At 33.1% G+C, this 23415-nt stretch overlaps 1 long non-coding RNA gene across 1 annotated transcript in view; it reads right to left on the bottom strand.

The window, feature by feature from the left end:
* LOC120889441 (uncharacterized) overlaps positions 1-23415 on the bottom strand; it is a 161478-nt gene that overhangs the window by 16126 nt on the left and 121937 nt on the right. The gene's annotated exons all lie outside the window — the stretch shown is intronic.

Genomic DNA, 23415 nt, shown 5'->3' with positions numbered 1-23415 from the left:
TAAGCTTTAGCCCTGTATTAAAATATAATTCTCCTAATTTCTCTATTTCTCTCTACATGGGGTGTGTGTGTGTGTGTGTGTGTGTATGAGAGGGGGGGTGAATGTTTTTAGTAATTCCTAAACATTAGTTCCATTTTGAATGTTAATTTACAAATATCTACAAATATTTATGTAAATGGATTGCTTCCTCACATTCTGAAGAGTCATTGTCCTTAAATAGAATGCAGTGTTAGATGAAAAGTAGAGTTTTTGAAAGAGTTGCATTTGGTGTCCAATTGCTACCTACACTACTCAGGTATTGTTTTATTGTCAGAAAGTAAAGAAAAGCTTCTTTCAGACTTCCTTTTGTCTAAAACAGGAAAGGCAAATACTGTAATAAGAACAAAAATGGCCTCCACAAATTAAAAAATATTACAATCTCAGTGTATAGAGATCATGCTTCTTTTCTTCAAGAATATTTCAAAATATTAAGAAGTTTTCTTTCAGAATATATGTAAAAAGATCTCTCATATATGCCACTCTTAGTAGGTGAATTCTCACAGCTTAAGTCCATAACTGTAACAAAAAAATGCATATGTTTCACAAAATTTTATCTTACTATAATAAACATATTTTTTGTAAAAATATATTTTAAATTCCATTAAATATGATTGAACTGTATCAAATATCAAGTTGAACAATTTGGTATATTTGCACATTCTATGAATTAAAAAACAACACTTCAGGTTAGTCCCCCACCCCGAACTATTTAAATTGTTATTTTAGTTTTATTGTATATCATCTTAACAAAATAAAAATTAAAATAGCATTTTTAAGTCATATGATGCTACACAGCACATATCCTTTCTTGACCTCTAAACGAAGAATTACAATAGCCTTATTGATAAGCTTCTATAATACACTATTGAGAATGCTCTGAAGCACAGGTAACACCTGTTAGACTTTGAACACATTACTTTATAGAATTTCAGTTATTCTATCTATAAAGGGTGGGAAGATGATGGAATTAATGTGAGATCCAAATTAGGAAATACTACCACAGAATGAAGAATGAATAAGAAGATATATCAGGTTCCTATAATGAAATGAAATACACACACACACACACACACACCCATACATATATATGGGGGGAAGATCATTAAACTGTTTGTCCTTTATTAATTAGAATTATGAATGAATTTAAAATTAGTAGCTTATTTGCCATAGTTGTGGTTCATTTATTAAATGATTTATGCATAATTTTATCACTAAATTCTCATTGGAAATATAGTAAAACCTTACTTGAAAAAGTGTTTATATTTTATCTCAGAATAGAGTAAAAAAGGACATGTGAGAGATGAGGAAGTAGTCTCAGAAGTCATAGATTGGTTAATGTTTTTGATGAGAGCCATGTCTACAATAGCAGCATGTGCTTTTACATTACTAATGTCTTAAAAAAATACAGAGACATAGTTCATTTTACAAAAGTTTGCATACACTTATGATGATTTATTCCTTGATTCATTATTCATTTGAAATATTTATTTCTGGATACTGCAAATACAACAGGAGTAAAGCATATAAAGCTATGTCCTCATGGAATTGATATTCAACTCCAAAAAATCAGAAAGTGCCTAAAGTAAAATCCAAAGGCTCCCTTTCATCCTAACTTACCATCCTCTGATTATTGTGAAAAGCTTGATGCCTCCCTTTCCACATTTTTTCTTTTATTTACACAAACGTGTATTCACATGTAAATAGTTGTTTGCATTTTGTAAAAACATGGGATCACACTATCCCATATATTTTTATATAACCAGCTTAATTCACTTAACAAAACATCATGGACATTCTTTGAAGTATTTACATAAAAATTTACATTTCCATTTCTGTAGCTGCATCATATTATTTCTCTATTGACAGACCTTAAAGTGATGTGAAGTTTTGCTACTTGCCACAAACAACACAGAAACAAATAAATTTGGTGGAGTCTCTTTCTCAGAGTAAGTTTTAGTTCTTCATATAAATTCCAAAATATGAGACCAAAGGCCCAAAGATGATGGAAATTTATGATTTAAAAAAATACTGCTGGATTCACTTTCGAATAATATTGAGAAATATATGTCCTAACATTGTTAAAAACTAAAATGATTATGATAATGATGATGTGAAATTAGCAGGTTCCTTTTCATCCTACCCTCCTCTTTGCCTGAATGTAATTATTATAAAAACTTGATGCCTCCCCTTCTATATATTTTCTTTTCCTTACTCAAGCACATTTTCAAATGTAGATACTTGTTCGTGTTTTATAGGACTTATATCAGAAGATTTACTATGTGCCAGAAACTGTTTCCTTACTATAAGAACCATTATCATCTCCATTTTTATAGATGAAGAAAATAACTCAAGAGATAAAATTTTGTTAACTGGCCTAGGATCGCGCATGCGTGCGCGCGCACACACATACACACACACACACATACATGTACACACACACACACACTGAACAGCTACAATAATAAAGAAGCAAGAAAATTAAAGCGACAATAAAATATTCTTTTCCCCATCAGACTGGTGAAAATGTTAAATGATTACTATAAGAGGGTGGACTCAAGCAAAATTACATATGTTTAAACAGTACATCTATTACTTTCGAGCTATGTGATCCTAGGCCAGTTAACAAAATTATATCTCTGAGTTATTTTATAAATATATGGTCTGCATTTCTTTTACCATAAAGTGGTTATGTATATTCTGCTTATTTTCCAGAATATTGGTTGTTTTATCCATAATATGCTGAATATGCCTTTCATTTATTTACTGTAATAAATGTGTACAAAGAAAAATTATTTTATGTGTATGATCATTATGTTTCAGACTGTCATTTTCTTTTTATTTAAATGATGTTGTTTTTTCATATGAATATATTTATAAAATCAATTTTATCTTCATACATGGCTTTTTGGATCCTCATTATGCTTAAGAGGGGTTCCAAAGAATTTACAAATATTATAATCCATTGAAATATTTTATATAATTTTTTATTAGCTACATGTGACATTACAATGATCTTGGCAATTCATATATTTGAATCATTGGGGTATAATTTCTCATTTTTCTGATTGTACAGATTGCAGAATCACACTGGTCATAGAGTCACCTATATACATACAGCAATCATCCTACTCCTCCCCTCCCCTCCCATCATTTCTCTCTATCCAATCTAATGTGACACACTTTTTTTCTTTTTCTCATCACATTATAATTTTTATGTCTTTAATTCACTTGTAATTACTGTATAAAAGATGTAAAACTATGTTCTAATTTTATTTTTTTGCTCACAGACTCCCAAACCAATTTTGAATACTCCTTAATTTCATGTTCTCTTTTAACAAATATGTAGATCTCTTCTTATTCACCTACTTCTAAAATTCTGATGTTAGTTATTGTCTACCCACTCCCACTCTGTGAATGGTTGAATATTATTCTTTTAATATAAAAAAAAAATATTATCATTAACCTGTATGCCAAGTGCCATGGCCAAAGAAAGAGAAAAATGATATTTAGGTCCAGAGATTACATTACCTCCTTTTCAGCCCCAAAGGAAGGGCTTTCTTTTCTCCATTTTCTTAAAGGGCCAACCTTGGGATTAAACGGATTCATCTAGCTTATTCAAATGTCAATCTAATGACAAAAGAACAACATGGGAAATGTGCCTGAAGATCCAAAGGAACGATAACACATTGTTCATAATTTTCTAATATTTCTAAATAAATATTAAATAAAAATTAAAAATACTTGTTTTCTAAGTAGAAAGACTTGCTAACAGGATTTATTAAAATGGAAAATATTTCACCTTTTTTTTTTTTAAAGAGAGAGTGAGACAGGAGAGAGAGAGAGAGAATTTTTAATATTTATTTTTAGTTCTCGGCGGACACAACATCTTTTTTGGTATGTGGTGCTGAGGATCAAACCTGGGCCGCATGCATGCCAGGCAAGCGCGCTACCGCTTGAGCCACATCCCCAGCCCCAATATTTCACCTTTGTTGGTAAGCTTCTCACATTGTTTAATAAAAAACACCAAAAATAACAGTAATAAAAATTTTCTTCACACAATACTATCTGTGAGTTAGTTTCATTTTTTTATTTGTTCTTTTCAGATCAGATTTACATGACAGTAGGGTATATTTTGACATACATACATGGAGTAACCACAAGAATGGCAAGTTATACTCCATGTGTGTATGTCAAAAGTACATTCTACTGTCATGTATATCTACAAAGAACAAATTAAAAAAATACATATAAACACATGAAGTATAACTTATTCTAATTAGGATCCATTCTTGTGGTTGTACATGATATGAAGTTTCTCTGGTGCTGTATTAATATATGAACATAGAAAAATTATGCCCAATTCATTCCACTGTCCTTCCTATTCCTATCCCTGCTCCCTTACCTTCATTCATCTTTGTCTGATAAACTGAACTTCTATTCCTCCCCTTCCCCCTTGTTGTGTGCTAGCTTCCGCACATAAGAGATAACATTCTACCTTTGATTTTGTGGGATTGGCTCCAGCAAGTCGGTTAATCAACCATGAAAAACTAATAATCATTGGCATTTCTCTTTCTCATGCTATAGAGTATAATGCCTCTGGAATAATGAGATTCATCAAAAATTTTATGTTATAAACGCATTTTATAAGTATCGTTAAAGAAAGAATCAAAAAAAGGTTCAGAAAGAGATTCTCATGATCAAATGTTCATATTTGCATTTGAAATGCTGTCTTAATCATAAATACTTTTACCTGATTTTTTTGTGTGTGTATGTGTGTGTGATGCTGGGGAAGGAACCCAGGGCCTTGTGCATGCAAGGCAAGCACTCTACCAACTGAGCTATATCCCCAGGCCCTTTTACCTGATTTTATGAAATGTTTAGACAAAGTAAACAAATATGAACTCTTAAACTTTAATTGACATGCTTCGTTATTTGAGTCAAAAAATAGAACTAATTTTCTACATTTATAAGAACAATATATGGAAATCTGAGTGATATTCTTTCTTCTACTGAAGTCACTTATAGTCACAACAGTATAAAATAGGCTTAGAATTTTAGGTATAGCAATATTATATTATACATAAAAACATTCAGTATATCACAAAATAATTTTTTCACAAAATTTGTTCACCTCTATTTTTTCTGCTGATAAATGGTTGGGCATTATTCAAGGTAACTCTAGAGGAGGTTTTGTGGAATTCCTTGATGCATTATTTTTTCAAGGAAATTTTTCTAAGAACACCACATAGTAAATTAGAGGGAAGAAGAGTAAAAAATCCAGTCACACTTTCATGACATTTTTCTCCTCCCTGAGGAATGTAACTTTACTCTCATTTTTCTTGCCTGATATTATTGCTAAGTACTGCCATGTTTTAGGCATTGTGGATTATAAATTTTATATACAATCCAATTATTTTTTCATCTTCTAGGTCTACTTTCTAATAAAAGAAAGAAAGAAAGAAAGAAAGAAAGAAAGAAAGAAAGAAAGAAAGAAAGAAAGAAAGAAAGAAAGAAAGAAAGAAAGAAAGAAAGAAAGAAAGAAAGAACCCTCCAAAGTAACTGCCTTGTGAGTTAACATGGTCTCTTGAATCTAGGTGAATTTTCTCTTGTAATTTGGCTCTAGGATACCACACTAGACTAAAATTGAGAAAGTTGTTTCTTTTTTTTTTTTACAGTGTTTTAACCTCCCTAATGTTTTTATGCCCACTGATATCTTCAGGGACTTCTTCTAGCTCTAGTCGTTACCCTTCCTTGGTCGCTTAGGAGTCATACTGAATAAGTGGTAAATATTTATCTCACCACTTTATTAATTATAAGTTCATTCACCTGGTATAATCAGCTTTTACCAAGATAAGAAGGACTATATCTTAAACTAGTAGTTAATAATATTTTCAATCTCTCTCTCCTCTTACCAAATGCCGGAATGGTCTTTCAACCACCACAGCCTAATAGGAACCGACACTCTAGCAAGTTTCCTGCTTGGCTCACATTCTCATTGGATAATGAAATTTGACTGGCACATGCCAGACCCAATGGGAGCTGATTATTGTTTTTTAATACTACCCCCTTCTGGAAAATTCTTAACCATCTGAGTAATTCAAGACAAAGCAATCAGATGAATTACAGGACAGCTGATTAAGAGTCTACTTAAATAATGTGCAACTTTTTGGTCTTATGAAAGATGGTGGGTATACTTAAACTAAGAACATTCACTATCTGAGGTGGAAATTTAACTGGATACCCTATATTCACTAAATTTGGTTATACAATTTACAGAAGATATGTCATTTCAAAAGTCAATGCTTTGTATTTTAAAATGTCCTAGTGTTTTGACAATTAGTACATATTTCCAATTCAAATATTCAGGAAAAGAGATTTTGTTCTCTTACAGTATGTTTATCTACCATCATAATTTTCCTTCCTGTTAACCCCTTCTCATTTCAGCAACACTTTTATTCTAATCACAGGAAGACTAAAGAGAGATTAAAGATGAGATATGAAGTGTTCTGGCATAGTCTACAAACTTGTATTGAAATCATCTTCACTAAACACAGATATAATGGCAAAATAATATCTCTGAAGATGTCTTAAACCTATTGAGGAATTTTTTTATACATATCTAGAAGCAAAAACTTAGGGAGTGTTAAAGAGATAAAGGCAAAATCCCACACCAGGAAAAAAAATCTTAAGGCCCAATTGAAGGACCAAATTCACTCATGGTTTAGCCCAAAGTAAACCAAAAGAAAATTCATGTTTTTAAAATAAGTCTAGTGAACCTGGTAATTACTAAAGAGAAATCAATCATATTTTTTTCTGTATGCCTTTTAAAGTAGTTCTTTGAACAGATCTGTTTCTTTATAATACTTACATATGTAAAAAAAATGCAAATTTGTTATCACAAATATTTTATGTTATAATAAAGCTTTGGGGTAAGATTCAGGAAACTAAGGTTTGTTGATTTAACTCAGGTCATACCAGTGATTGATGCAGGATGAATATCTAAGTCATGTGATAATAAATCCAGTACTCTTTACAGTATAAGATTTTTACCTTAATAAATAACAGGTATGCATCATTTGGGGGCACTGTAAGTCTTATTTAATAGACTTTCCAAGCACTGATTTGGCGGGTATTCACTCCCTAATTCCAACAACACATCTATGTTTATTCCAAATAAGTGGTCTCAAAAACAGTTTGATTTTCCTCCACATGCAGTTGCAAGAAAAATTTCTTAGTCTCCTTCCCATCAGAGTACCTATCTCATATCTACATAGGTTCCTCCAACACAGAAATTCTATGATAGTCATTTATCTTTCAGTTTGTTTGTTTTGTTTTCTCCACTCTAAATACAACCATGGTATGTTAGAATAGAATTAGTCAGAATTCAGTAATACATGGTGAAATTAAAACAATTGTAAGCAGAGATATTAAAGTTTCTCTGTAAATAATATAAAAGCCCAGATGGGAGGTCAGGTTCATTTTAATATCATAGAACGTGAAATATTTTAGGACCAAGAAGAAGATAAAGCAAGATCTCAAAATAATAGGAGAATTCACATTAAACCAATACCAAACTTTTTTTGTTTAACCATATCAGGAAGATGGGAAAGTATATTATTTAAAATCTCTTATGCATATTTTTTGTTAAATAAAGTAAATATTAAATATTTGTATATAATTTTTTCATGTGCTGTGGGCTCAGACATTGTTTTATAATACTTTGGGAAATTTACATAAACAAGAAAAAATGATAAATTTATTCATTTACAAGTAGATCACCACTGAGAGGCTATGACTTTCAATTATAGTAATGATTTTGATGGAAACAATGGTCAGATTAGGTAAGCAGACCTCATACAGAATAGAACCTGAATGAGGTCTTTTTCAGTCGTGTGTGTGTGTGTGTGTGTGTGTGTGTGTGTGTGTGTATACATGTGTATATTTCATTTCTGACAAAGTATAATTTTCAAAAATTTGAAAGCAACTAAGATGCAAGTATAAAATAAACGTGTTAAAATTGCATTCAATGCATTATTTAATGTAAAGAACCAGCAATATGTAAAGTCTGATTCAAAGAAAAAAATAAAGACACAAAGAATTACTAGAAATGTCAAAATAAACTTGTTAACATGTGCAAAACACATTTATATTTTATAGGATACTAAAATTTAATACATTAAATGTTATTTTTTCTACACATGGCAATTATATTTTATTAAATCCATTTGCATAACTTAAACAAATATTTCTATTGGTATCAGTCATCTACAGATCACTTTTATTCCTACAAAGTAGGAAACTGTCCAGTGAATAGAAATATTACTTCAAGTTAAAACTCCTCTTAAATTAAATAGCTCCCCAGAGGGTTTGCAATGCAATGCCTTGCATTCCTCAAAAGATACCCAGGAATCTCCTCTATTCATTTCTAAGTTTAAGAAAATATTAAAACATTTTATTTTCTCTAATGTCATCCACCTTTTCTATACCTGATTGTAATAATGGATTATAAATAGTTCTTATTTAATTTCTCTGTTAATGCATTAATAGTATCGATGATTCAGCTAAGAACATACCTAAAATATAAGCATTAGAGCTTGAATATATCTACATCATGTAAATCCTTTCCTCTTTGTAGTTGGTGGGAACATGCTTTGAGAAATGATTGATCTGTTGTAAAAGTAATTCACAAAAATAGAATCAAACTGAAAACACACTAACACATATTCAGTTAGATTGGTGAAAAAAATAAAGCTTTGTATTTCAGTCAGTATTACTGATGTTTTCTCCATGTGGCTCTTCACTCTGGTACATTCTATTTAAGGTCATGATGCTGGTAGATTTTTGTGCTTAGCTGTAGATTATAACATACATCATCCTGGTCAACCATATAGCTACCCTATACCTTCAGTATAAAATGCTAGGCTATATATTTTTCAAGTGAATTTGTAGATACCTTTAGTGTCCATCAGTTGCCATGACTCCCCATAAAATAACTTCTCTAAAAGCCCCCATTTTAAAAGAAAAACATCAAAAGGAGTACTATATTTGTAAAAACATGCTATTATGATAATATGCCCTTTTAATTTTGCTTCACAAGGCATATTATGACCTTCAGCATAGAGATCTACAAAATAAGTACATGGCAAATAAATAGCTGAGGCTTTCAAAAACAAGCCATTAAACAACATTACATATGATAAGCTCTCTTAGGAGGAACAGTTAAATGCATGGAGTTTGAAGAGGGAATGTTTGTTTCTGGAAAATACAGCTAAAAAAAGGAGAGAGAGAAAGACAGAGGGCCAGGCAATACATTAAGGCATAATTTGGATATGAACAGTATCTTAAAGTACATAGTATATGAAATTTTAAATAATCATTGTTAATACATGAATAAAGCAAAGAAAAATCTGTCATTTAACTTTGTTAACTAATTTGAAACCACATTCTGTTAGGTTGAAAGTTTTAAGAAATAAGTAAAACAATGAAATTAAAAGAATAATAAAAATATTTACATTGTATAAGAAAAGATCATTGTGGTTGAGGGGGAAGAAGGACAAGATTTCTCCTTCCCTGTCTTTTCCTCCCCCTCTTCAACTGTCTTAAAAAATGTGATTCTAAAAAGTCTTCAAGTTTGCTCTTTAAAAGTTGTTGAGGAGTGGGCTGGGGATATAGTAGAGTGCTTGCCTCACATGCACAAGGTCCTGGGTTCAATACCTAAAAAAAAATTTTGCTGAGGACCCTTTTTATTCAACATAGTACTATCCATGGAGGAATTAGGCAAGAAAAATAAAACGCATGAAAATCACAATAAATAAATAAATTAATTAAATACCTCTGCTAGCTGATGACATAATCATATATGTAGAAAAATCTGAAGATTATACGCAGATACACACCAAAGGGAAAAAAGATATATGTTAGTGGTAACAGAAAAAAAAATCAGCAATGTTGAAAGATACAAACTCACCCATAAAATTCAGTTGCATTTCTACATACTAACAATGAACAATACAAAAAGAAAACTAAGACAACAATCCCAATTACAATAAAAATAGGGATGATAATAATATAATTTGGATTAAATTTAAAAAGGTGAAATATTCATAAACTGAAAAGTACAAAACATTGCAGGAAAAAAAATCAAATGAGTCACCAATAAATGGAAAGACATAATGTGTTTACTGATTGTAAGATATCACATTGTTAAGACATTCATACTTGTCAAAGTGACCTATAGATTCAGTTCAATTTATGTCAAAATTCCAATATAAGTTTTGTAGCAATAGAAACATTGATCTTAAAACTCATAAGACATCTTAAGAAATTTCAGGTAACAAAAGAAACTTGAAAAAAGATAAAATCAGAAGTCTCATACCTCTTGATTTCCCAACTTTGTGAGAAAAAACTGTCCTTATACCCAATTAGATTTTAATCTTTGTAGGGTCAGTGAATAAATCAAAAGAAGTCAGATTTAAAAGAGAAAAAAACAATTTACTCAAATCCATATGGGAGTGCACAGAGTGGCTTACTCAATAATTAGAAATATGGGTTTATATGCCTAAATTAATAGGAGAAAAGGAAGATAGAGTAAATTAGTTTTGTGGGAAGATTAGTTTCTATAGGAAAGAGAAATGGCATATTAGAGGGAAAAATAGGAGTAAACAAAGTTTATGATAATGTGTTTATAAGGTATAAGTAGTATTCTATGTCCTTTATGATGGTAATATACCTTTAAAGAGGGGATGTAGGCAAACCTTACTCTTAGAAGTTTTTGCCTCTAGTTAGCTAAGGGAAGCTCTGAAAAATCATCTTTTCCAACCATTGAACTTAAAATATCATTAGTATAAAACCGTTTTTTATGCTACAGTGGTATGCTTGGATCCATTTATCCCTAAACTACATAATCAAAATAGTATAGTATTAGCATAAAGATAATTCATATATACCAATGAAATAGAGAGTTAATTAACATAACCTAACTGATATGGACAAATGAGTTTTGAGCAGGATATTTCAATGGGGAAATTAGTCTTTTCATGAAATAATTCTGGAGAAACTGAATATCTGGATGCAAAGAGTGAAGTTTGATTCTTTACAACTTGTAAAAACCAATTTTTAAATGGATCAAAGAAATAGACATCAGAACAAATACTATAAAGTTTGTTAGGTCGGTTTGAGGTGGCTAAGAGAACAAAGCACCAGGCAACCCTCTTGCGCGAAAGATCCACCAATCAGGCACCCACAGAACCATCTGTCAATCAGCGGGGTCTCCTGACAGATTCTGGATCTCAGCAAGCTCCCCTGACCAACCCCAGTAGGACAAGAGACTCTAAACCTGCCCCCCTTTCCTGTCCCAAGCCCACCCTTCCTGTCCTAAACCCAATAAAAATTGTAATCTGGCTGAGCCCCTGTGCAATTCCCCCAGACCCACTCTGTTGGCATGGAGGGTCTTGCCCGGGAAAGAATCTCAATAAAACCTTCTTCAGCAGCTTTTAATCTGCCTCCTTTTGATCACTGGTACCTGACCTTACAAAGTTCTTATAAGGAAATAGAAATTTTCATCATATTAGTTGTGAAAATTATTTTTTTAAATGACAGCACAATCACAAGTTCCAAAGGAAAAAAAATTAGTTAAACTGGGCAACACTGAAATTATAAACTTTTACAAGTCAAAGATATAATCAGCAGGGTGAAAAAGCAATCCAAGAAGTGAGAGAAAATATTTGCAAACTATGTATCTCATAAGAAGTTAATATTCAAATTTTTTTAAAAAAAAAGAACAACTAAAATCACCCCCCTTAAAAAAAAGAAGAAATGGACACAAGATTTAAATAGACATTACTTCCAAAATGATATAAAAATGGAGTATATATGTAACTGAAAGCTCAGTCCCTGTCCCAATCAATGCCAATTTAATAATGAGGACACAGTATTGAGAAAAAGGGGAAAAAAGAGGGGGTTATCACTTCTCAGGTGAAGGAGAAACAGGTGATTCCTGTCCCAAAGTCTGTGACTCTCCTGATCAAGAGGGACAGGGGGGTTTTAAAGAAACCCTTCAAGGGTTACATTCCAGGTGTGCTCTGGTAGGGGGCCCCAGGGCACCCTGATGGCTTGCTAGGATTCACTTGTTAATTTGGGAGATGTTCACCTCTCAGATCCTAGGCAGGCATCTCCTTCCTGTAGTGGGTGTGTTCAAGGGCAATTAACTGGGGGAAGAAAATAAAACACTATCTCCCCCTAATCTTGTTAGGGAAGAGAGAGGGAAAGAGAGAAAAAAGAAAAAAGAAAAACATTTTCTAAAAAATAAGCCTTAGAGCAATGAGGGATACATTCAGAAAGCAAAGGGACCATTGTAACATATGCACAGGAAAAATGTCATCATCAATCATTAGTGAAATGCAAATCCTAATTATAATTCAAAGTACTTCTCACATGAAGAATGTGACTGTTAAAAAAAAATCACTTTTATGTAGACTCCTGAAAAAATGTAGACTCCATAGGGCTGGGATTGTGGCTCAGTGGTAGAGAGGCACTGGGTTTGATTCTCAGTACCACATAAAAATAAAGAAATAAAATAAAGGTATTGTATCCATCTACAACTTAACAGTCAAAAACTAAGTTGGATGCAAAAGGTGCTGCCTCTAATGTGTAAGCATAGTAGGACACCAAAGATGATTGAAAATAAAAATCAAGAAAGCTGCCTGGTATATAGAGAAATGGGCAAAAGAACCTGGTCTCTACTCTGCTTTATAGTCACTCTTTGCACATGGGAATAAAATTGAAGTTTGGGAACAGGGCTCAGTTTACTGCTTCTGTAGTCAAATGAAATATATGTGGGAATGTAGGTCACATGGATTTTCTTTCTGGGTTCTTATCACATGGATTCAAAGAATGAAATCTATGGATTATGGCATAGAATAAAAATTAAAAGTAGTTTTGAATGAGAGGGGAAAAAATGAAACTCTTCTTCATGTGAGGGATAAACTGGCAGAAAGTATTTGCACTTGAGTATACCAGTCTGGGGACTTAAGGCTTCTGAATAAAGCACTGATCAAAGTCCATGTTAAACAAACATTAAAAGTGTTGAAATTAATTGTTGGAATCTATGCTGTACAGATGTTGTGAAAGTATGGAAGATACTGGCTTGGCCCATGACTTTCTATTTCGCTGTATGCTTTTAGTCTTTAAATCTGAATTTTTTTCTTTTGTAATTCCCATTTGGATCCACCCCATTTCCATTTTCCCACCACTCTGGGGACAGAGGAGTGGGCCAGAATGCTTAACCTCAGAGGGTTGCCTTTATTTAAAAAAAAAAAAACTTATCTGGGGTCCATTACATTCATTGTCTGATGATTAACTTGCCTGTTTTAATGAGGGGAAAAAAATAAAACTGTCAGTCACAAGGAATTGGGCAATAGATCCTAGTACTATTAAATAAAATTATAATCTGCAAAAAAGTAGTCTCCACTTTTTAAGATCTGACAGGATGCCCTATTTGGCCAGAGGACACTTCTGGGTATAGCCCTACCTATTGCCCCAAAACCTAAAATACAAGAGCCTCCCTGAATCTGCATGAATTCAAGCACCTATGTCATGGCTCCACTAATTTCTGCAGAGTGAGGTCCCTAACAATCTTTCTATGGTCAATGTGACTTTCATTGGAAAGAATGCTCTAGATACATACATATATAAAGAGAGAATCTCTAAGTACAATTGACAGTGGGGAACTTGCTTAAAGTTGATGGCATTATGATGATGGTAAAGGAGACTGGTCAAATAATACCCTGTGTTCTAACCACTTGAGTGCAAACTGGAAGGGGAAAATATTTAAGGCACAGTTTTGTTGTTGTTGTTTTGTTTTTTTTGTTTGTTTTTTAATATGCCAGGTTGTCTGATCCCTCTCCTGGGATAAAATTTGTTATGTAATTAAATGTACAGATAACATGTTCACCCAAAAATCAACAATTTCATTTGCAAGTGCCTTTCTGGAAAAGAAAACAGAACCTGCTCTGCTGGAGGTCTCCTTGAAGTGAATAAGACCTTTCAGGCCAAAGGGACCCTGAGAAAATAATCAATGTTATCTTAATCAATATTTTATTTTAGGAGGAAAAACCTTTCCGCCTGGGTAAGGGGGATATCTTCTTAAGAAAGAAATATTAGTGAGGATTCTTGGGATTCATTCTCTTCTGGAAAGTTGTTTGAAATGTGAATTCAGTCAGCTTTTTCAGATATCCTACTCTGCCTATCCTTTCCATTAAAAAAAAAAAAAACTCATACTATTGAGTAACAATTTGTGCAAGGCTCGAAAACTATAAAATATTAAAGTGTGATGTTCATTAGTTTTAGGGTTTTTCTTTGTTAGAGAAAAGATAACTTATAATTTTAATCAGGCTTGATTTTTTTTCAAGAATAACCTGAATATAAATGACTAGAAATATGTATACATCTAAAACTAAATATATTTTCTGAGCCTTATCTAAATGTTCTATAAAAGCTTATAAAATAAAAGTTCGTATAGGTTTAACCAATAAGTACTATCACTTATATATTTCATCTGTCATAAAAAGGCCACACTGTCATTTGAGAAATTGGCTTATATTGATCTGTTTAACTAAGTCTATTTCTGATCATTAACACTTTTCCCTAAATGTATGAGATTTAAGTCTATCCTTTGATTTCTGCTAGTACTGCTAACCTCTGCAACCCTGTAATGATCAATGAATTCTGGATTTTACTATGAAAAAATTAAACCTAGTTAATATAAGGACATCTGTGTAATGGTGATGCTATTAGTTCTTTGTATATTAATTGTACTTATGTTCTTCTAGTATACAAGTTTTAAAATATAAAGCTTGGAACCAAGCTAATGTTCTCCAAACTAAAGTTGTCTGAAATGGTAATTTTAAACATAAAGAAATAACAATTTTTAAAAGATTTTTAGTTGTAGATGGGCACAATATCTTTATTTTTATTTGTTTATTTTTATGTGGTGCTGGGAACCAAACCCAGGGCCTCATGCATATGAGCCAAATGCTTTACCACTGAGCTGCAACCCCAGCCCAAGAAATAACAAATTTAATTGGAGATTTATTTATGTCACTTAATGTTCTGTAACAGGACCTGTTTCAATAAGATGTATGTAAAATTTCATGTTACTTTTGACACTGGGGTAGAAATTGAAATGTATTTTTAAATAAGGGTTAAAAGCTTTTTAAGTTTTTCTTTGATTCATATTTCAGATGTAATGATGTGTTATGTTATTTGTGAAGAGCCCTACTTTACCTGAGATAAGGCTCTGACTCCCACCTTACCCCATGTTAGAATGGCTAGACTTAGCTCATTTAAAGTTGAGTTCAAAAGAAATTGTAAAGATTACTGTGATCTCAAACAGGGGATATAATATAAAACTAAGTGAAGGTTCAAGATTATAAAAGTCATTTTTCTTGGTTCATAGCTATTACATAAACTAAATGTGTTTTTGCTCTGTTAATTTAATTTTGTATTTTTCTTGTAAACTTTATAAGTGTGAAGCTAGATAGGCAAGGGTCAGATCCAAAGAATGGAAGTATATAAAGCAGCGCTATTTAAAAATGGGTAACATAGACTTCTCCCAGGAGGGAGAAGAAGCCATGGCTGGTATCCTGGTATCCCAAGAAGCGAGTGTGTTTTGCCTCTTTATATGTCTTAGGCTTCCTTTTTCTCCTGCTCTTTTCCTCTTATATCTTTCCTTCCTGCATATGTGACCAGGCCCAGGAGATGATCAGTGGGATAGCCAAAAGGTGGGAAACAGGTGGGCTGAAGGAACTCCTTACTGCTGTAAGAAGAAGGATCAATGACCACTCTGGCTGCTTAGAGCTGAGATGGGGCAATGTGAGGTGGGGCAAACAGTTTTGGAGTTTCTTTTTTGGGGGGAGGAGGGAAATGAAGACAGATAGGCAAGGTTCTGATCCAGAGAATGGAGGAATCCAAATGTTAATGCCTTCAGAGCCCTTCTTCCATCCTATCAAGATAATCTGCCCCTGCTGAAACCTGCTATGAAGGTAACCTCCCTACAGGGAGCTGTGAAGGTTGCCCCTCCCTACAGGGAGTTATAAAGTTGTTAATTAATATGTCCTGGGCTGCTCCATCCTGCCCTTCCCTCTTCAACCCACCTGTTTTTCACCTTTTGGCCATCCCACTGAGTATCTCCTAGGCCTAGTCACATATGCAGAAAGGAAAGAGATAAGGGGAAAAGAGCAGGAGAACAAAGGAAGCCTAGGGCATATAAAAAGGCAAAACACTATTGCTTCTCCAGATACCAGGATACCCTCCCAGGAGAAGTCTATGTTACCCATTTTTAAATAAACCCTGATTTATATGCTTGCCTCAGTGTGCTTCTCTAATGTTATACTTCAACATTTGAGGGAGCAGAACTTGTCACTGGTAACCAGCAGTATCAACTGTTGCCTGTTAGTGTTTTGCAAAGGTACTACTTCTAAAAGCAAAAAAATAAAAAATAAAAAAAAATAAAACAAAAAAAAACAGCTCAAGTTAATTTGAGAGAATATGCTATCACCTACAGGCCAAATAGTATATAATGACTGACTTCCACTACTAATACTGACCCAATTTAATGAAAAGGATAAAATTATAGAGATTAAAGTTACAACCTGTTACTCCCTCTTTAAGACTGGTGAAACTGGCTTGCTGGGTGTTTAAAACCAAAAACTTGGAGACCAAAGTCAAGAGATTAAAAGGGCTGAGGAAAAAGTAGCCAATATTTGGCCCTTGCTGCCTAAGGTCAGCCAGCACACAGAGAATGATGGGACTCTTCTAAGGGCTCTGAAACTCTGGTGAGTCACCTGATCTGCCAATCAGAGAGATATAGAAGACCCTAGAAAACAGAAAGCTTACTGGTGATGCATATTCTGCAAAGAGGAGGGTGACTGCAGAATGAAATGCCTGAAGCTTCCAAGAGAAGCCACGTATGTGGTCATCAAGACACTGACCTGACCCATCCTGGCACATGGCCCCACTGATAGAGGAAACCTAAAGGAGACAGGAGGCTTCATACATGTCACCAATAATTATGTCTTAGGAAACTCAGCTGACTCTTAAGACTAGATAGGAAAAAGGTTAGTTTTGACCAACTTGGTCTTAAATACCTGGAGGAAAGTATATCCTGAGCACAGTCTTAAATGGACATTTAAAACAATGTTGTTGTTTTTTATTTCTTTTTTTTTTTTTAAAGAGAGGGGGGGAGAGAGAGAGAATTTTTTAATATTTATTTTTCAGTTCTCGGCAGACACAACATCTTTGTTTGTATGTGGTACTGAGGGTCGAACCCAGGCCGCATGCATGCCAGGCGAGCAAGCTACCACTTGAGCCACATCCCCAGCCCATTTTTTCTTTTTAATATAACTTAAGATTTACACTTGTGTCACCCCTAACAAAAGTAAGTAAAGCTGGAGGCTGTAAAGGAAGGTTACATATGAGAGTGACTAATATTTAACTATCACAAAGAATTGTAGAGACACAAGCTTGTCCTGAATTCTAGAGACTGGCTGAAAAACTAATTGTTTTCTTATGAATTGTTCACCAAAAAAGTAATGCTTTGCTGTGTAATTCATTGTTGTCCTAGCATAAACCTTGCCTTATGTATACCTTGTCCAGTCACTTGCCAACTCCCACCATGGGCCTTTGGACTGCTGTGATGCTGAATATCCTTAACTGCCCATGCCCATCTGATAAAAAACAAGAATTTTGGGTCACTTCACCTCAACTTTGCCCTCTCTGGGCAGGAAATAACTTTGAGATGTTGTCCACTCTTACATAGAAATGGAAGGTAGAAATTGACAGTGGAGAAATGTAAGAGTGTAATTTCACCTTCTGAATGTAGCCCTCATTGCTCTAAGGCTATTTTTTAATGTTTTTTTTTTCTCTCTTTTCCCCTCTCCCCATCCCTAACAAGATTAGAAAGAGAGTATTATCTTTCCTTCCACCAGTTAATTGCCCTTGAACACACCCATTACAGGAAAGAGATGCCTGCTGAGGATCTGGGAGATAATAACTCCCAAATTAACAATTGAATCCTAATAAACCAACAGGGTACCCTGGGCCCCCTACCAGAGCACACCTGAAATGTAACCCTTGAATGGTTCCTTTAGAACCCCCCAGTCCCTACTGATGAGGAGAGTCACAGCTTTTGGGACAGAAGTCCCCCATGTTTCTCTTTCACCTGGAAAGCAATAAATCTTCTTTTCCTTTTTCTCAAAACCATGTCTTCATTATTAAATTGGCATTTATTGGCAATGGGGACAGGAAACAAGCTTTCAGTTACAACTAGTCTTTGTATGGTGTGTTCATGGATGCATTTCCAGTACCTAGAATACTGCCTGGCCCATAGGGGAAATGAATAAATAAATTATTAATATTAAGCCATGTGTAACTAATTAAAACAAATTTTAAAAAATTAAAAAATAATAATAATAATCTGAAAAAAAATTAAGCCATGCTCCTAGTACTCCTTCTTTTATTTACAGCATGCTATCCAGCTGTTTTTTTCTGAACTATTTTTTATATCTTTATTTTATTGTTTATTTTTATGTGATGCTGGGGACCAAACCCAGTGCTTCATGCATGCTAGGCAAGCCCTCTACCATTAAGCCACAACACTGGCCCCTCTTTCTGAACTTTTGAAATCATGATTATCTTTTCAGATTGTGCTATGAATACTTCTCTAACTTCTACATTTTATTTTGTTATTTGAACTTTGTTGATTATAAGAAGACAGTTCTGAACCAAATATCTTATAGAATGATTTCTTCAATTCTATGTATACAAGAAATTATCTCTATAATGGTAGAGAAAGCACAACTCACAATACTATGTACACATGTTTCCATTGTTCAATACATTTCAAGGAGAAGCAATATATTATAAATAGAAAGACATCTAAGTAAATAGGATTTGTCACAAAAGTACTGAATTTTAAACAAATAACTATCATTTTACATTGATGACATCTGAAAGTGATCATATACTAATATATCTACTTTAAACCACAAAGGATTTAGGCCAATTTTTATACTATATGATTTGATGAGACTTACTGAAAGAACTCAAAGATAACTAAAATTATGCAATGCAGATGAATGGCTTATTTCATAAGTATTTTTCCCTCAAGGACTTTCTCAATTCAAACTTAGGTTTAATTAGATTCTACCAAAGATTTTGGAAATACAAGGTTACTAGTCTAGACCTAAAATAATGAAACACTATTCTTTGAGTTAATGATATTGCACAGGACTCTGTTTCCTCATCTCATGTTGTTTCTTTGCCCTCACAAGAGATAAAGAATGAATTCTACTTGGTTTCAATATTGATTTTGCTTAAGCCTATAGTTTTGATAGTGTTTCAACATAAAAGCTGTTTAAAATGTTTATGTTAGTAGCTAGTAATTATGGTTCAATATTACCTATCAGTCTTATCTATATCAACATTCAGTGTAGGTTTTATACAATTTCTTATGAGTATGCAACATGGTATATGACATATAGCATTTTTTGTTACTCTGATGATATAAAAATAAAACAAATTGCATATATAAAATGGGGTTTACTGGGCTGAAATAATAAGGGATAAAATTTAAATATACTTCCCATAAATAGTGTTGTTACTGGGAAGATAAAAACATTTTTCTTTAGACCTAGATTAATCATTTACATGTTATAGTTAAAATTGCAAAGTTTGTATAATGTTATTTTATTCCTACTGATAATTTTAGAAGGCATATATTAAAAAATTGAAGTCAAAATGATAGTATAAGTTATATCTTAATATATAGTCTAAAAATTTCATGGGCTTTTAAAATTCACTGCTTTTTATAGAATACCAAATCTTTCAAATAAAATCAATTAGAGTATTCCAGGAAAAATTCAAAATATGATAGGATACTGTTAATAGTAATAGAAATATGTTTCTCATTGTCCATATTACTTGCACAGTTTTTGTGGAGCTTTGAAAGAGAAAATCATGAACTAATTATTATAACAGAGAGAGCTCTTCATCATAGATTACATTTTTGAGATCCACTATGAAATGCAATTAATTACAAATTGATGTTCATGTGCTTTGATGAACTGAATCTTTTGAGCATTCACTCATGTTTTTTCTTTATAAATGGAAATATAAAAGTATATACTCCTGGAAAATCAAGGTTGTACCCAAGAAATTTAAAAGCATTTTATTTCCAGGTTGCCATGCAGATTCATTAAACACCCTGAGTCTATGCTTCCATGCCCTAATGGCCCCTAGAAAGAGCTTCACCTTTCTCTTCTACAACAATTCTTATAGAAAAGATAGCATCTTCAATAGATGGTACTGGGAAAACTGGAAATTCATAAGCAACAAAATGAAATTAAACCTTATCACTCACCAAGCACCAAACTTAATTCAAAATGGATCAAGGACCTAGGAATTAAACCAGAGACTCTGTGTCTAATAGAAGAAAAAGTAGGTCCTAATTTTCATCATGTGGGATTAGGCCCCATCTTTCTTAATAAGACTCCTATTGCACAAGAATTAAAACCAAGAATCAATAAACGGGATGGAATCAAACTAAAAAGTTTCTTCTCAGCAAAAGAAACAATTTGTGAGGTGAATAGATAGAGCCTACATCCTGGAAACAAATTTTTATCCCTTACAGATCAGATAGAGTAATAAAGTCTAGGGTATACAAAGAACTCAAAAAGCTAAACACCAAAAAAAAAAAAAAAACACAAATAACCCAATCAACAAATGGGCCAAGGACCAGAACAGACAGTTCTCAGAAGAGTATATACAATCAATCAACAAATATACAAAAAAAAATGCTCATCATCTCTAGCAATCAGAGAAATGCAAATCAAAACTCCTCTAAGATATCATCTCACTCCAGTCAGAATGGCAGTGTTATGAAGACAAACAATAACAAGTGTTGGCAAGGATGTGGGGAAAAAGGTGCACTCATACATTGCTGGTGGGACTGCAAATTGGTGTAGCCAATTTGGAAAGCAGTATGGAGATTCCTTGGGAATCTGGGAATGGAACCAACATTTGAACCAGCTATTCCTCTCCTTGGATTATACCCCAAAGACTTAAAAACAGCATACTACAGGGACACAGCCACATCAATGTTTATAGCAGCACAATTCACAATAGCTAAACTGTGGATCCAAACTAGATGTCCTTCAGTGGATGATTGCATTAAAAATGTGGTATATATACACAATGGAACTTTACTGGGCATTAGAAAAGAACAAAATCATGGCATTTGCAGGTAAACGGATGGCACTGGAGAAGATAATGCTAAGTGAAATGAGCCAATCCGCAAAAAACAGATGTCTAATGTTTTCTCTGATATAAGGAGGTTGACTCAAAGAGGGGGCAGGGAGGGAAAGCATAGAAGGATTAGATTAATTCTAGATAAGGAAGAGGGGTGGGAGGGAAAAGGAGGGGGCAGGGGATTAGCAAGGATGGTGGAATGTGATGGACATCATAATCCAAAGTACATGCATGAAGACGCAAATTGAGTGTCAACATACTTTATATACAAACAGAGATGTGAAAAATTGTGCTATATACATGTATTAAGAAATGTAACACGCAAAAAAGTACATGTATAAAGGCATAAATTGGCATGAACATACTTTAAATACAGAGGTATGAAAACTTGTGCTCTATATGTGTAATAATAATTGTAATGCATTCCACTGCTGTCGTGTATTTAAAAAAATAAAATCAATAAATGATTTTTTTTAAATCCTAATAGAACTTTACCTGGGAGAGGCAAACTTTGTTTTATTCATTCTGTCCTTAAAATTATATAATACTTTTCAAAATTTTTGCAACATCAGTGTGACTCTTTCTCTTGCTTTTTTGTTCTTTTAATTCCATATAAGAGGGATCAGTGTTAGGAAATATCTTACTAAGTCATTTAATTATCTTTTTCATCCTTTTTAGAAATATATTTGTATTTTTGTATGTGTGTATGTTGTACTGGGGATTCTTTTTAATATATTTTTTATTTATAGATGGACACAATATCTTTATTTTATATTTATGTGGTACTGAGGATCCAACCCAGTGGCTCACGCATGCTAAGGGAGAGCTCTACATCTGAGCCACAACCCCAGCCCCTGTACTGGGGATTTAATCCAGGGCCTTATACACGCTGGGCAAACACTGTATCAGTGACCTATATCCCCAACTCCTAATTTTTAATCTTTATGTATAGAATTTTGATTCTAAACATCTTTTTCCAAGCTATGCAAATTCATACACAAATTTAATATTCCAATGACAATATTTTGTGTAGTTTCAAAGGGAAGACAAAAGCAAGAACATATAAAATTATAATACATATGTGATAGAGGAAGGGCATAAAAGTATATCAGTCAGGGTCCACAGTGGTTCATAGGAGGGCAGATCTTACCTGGTTCAAAACAACTAAGCATTCATGAAAATGATTTTTGAAGGATAGATAGGATTTTAGCAACTAGGGATGAAAACACATAAATAGCGTGAGTAAAGTTTGTAAGGCAAAAAAAAAAGATGCATCTTAAGTACAGTGAGTACACTTTGACTTGAAAACTGAAAGTAGCAGGAGAGAAACAAAATCATATATATAATAATTGTGGAAAGCATAAATTTTAAAACTGAAGATTTTATGGTAAATTAGAAAGTAATGGAGGGAAAAACTGTGGTTTAAAATCAGAAAAGTTAGAGAAAGGCCAGAGGCCAATAATTTTCATTGCTGGTTGCACTTTAATGTCACTTGGGAAAACTTTTAAGAAATTCCCTATGTCTTCATCCTGTCCTCAAAGATTTTGATTTATCTGGTCTAGGGATTAGACCCTGGCATTTTCTATATCTTAAAGTTCCAATTATGATCATAATATGCAGCCAATATTAATATTCACAGATCTAATGGTTAATGAATTTCCAAAATACCTTGGCTCTCTTCTTCTGTGGTACTTATCTGGCAATGTTTGAAACCTAATTAAAACTTAGAAAAATTTTAAATATGCAGTTTCAAGTCCTCAAATCTGAATATTTTGATTCATTTAATTTGAAGTGGAATCTAGTCTTCTTTTTGGTTATGTAGCACCATTGGTAACAATAAGTCACCACTATTAAGAGCCATCAGTCTAAGATGATTATAACATAGAATGCAGATAACACAATAAGTTATTTGGAGCTTGTTTAAAAGTTGAAATAAAGAAATATAAGGTTTAAACCCAGCAAACTTTAGCTTTAACAGTTTCTTTACCTAGTAATTAATCTTGCTAATTCTGGTTTTTTTTTCACCTTTAAAATGGGAATAACAGTAATATCTATTTCACAGTATTATTTGAA

This window comes from Ictidomys tridecemlineatus, chromosome X (assembly GCF_052094955.1).
Source record: "Ictidomys tridecemlineatus isolate mIctTri1 chromosome X, mIctTri1.hap1, whole genome shotgun sequence".
Classification (NCBI taxonomy): Eukaryota; Metazoa; Chordata; class Mammalia; order Rodentia; family Sciuridae; genus Ictidomys; species Ictidomys tridecemlineatus.
The sequence above is the reverse complement of the archived record's forward strand: the minus strand, read 5'-3'. Positions and strand labels throughout refer to the sequence as shown.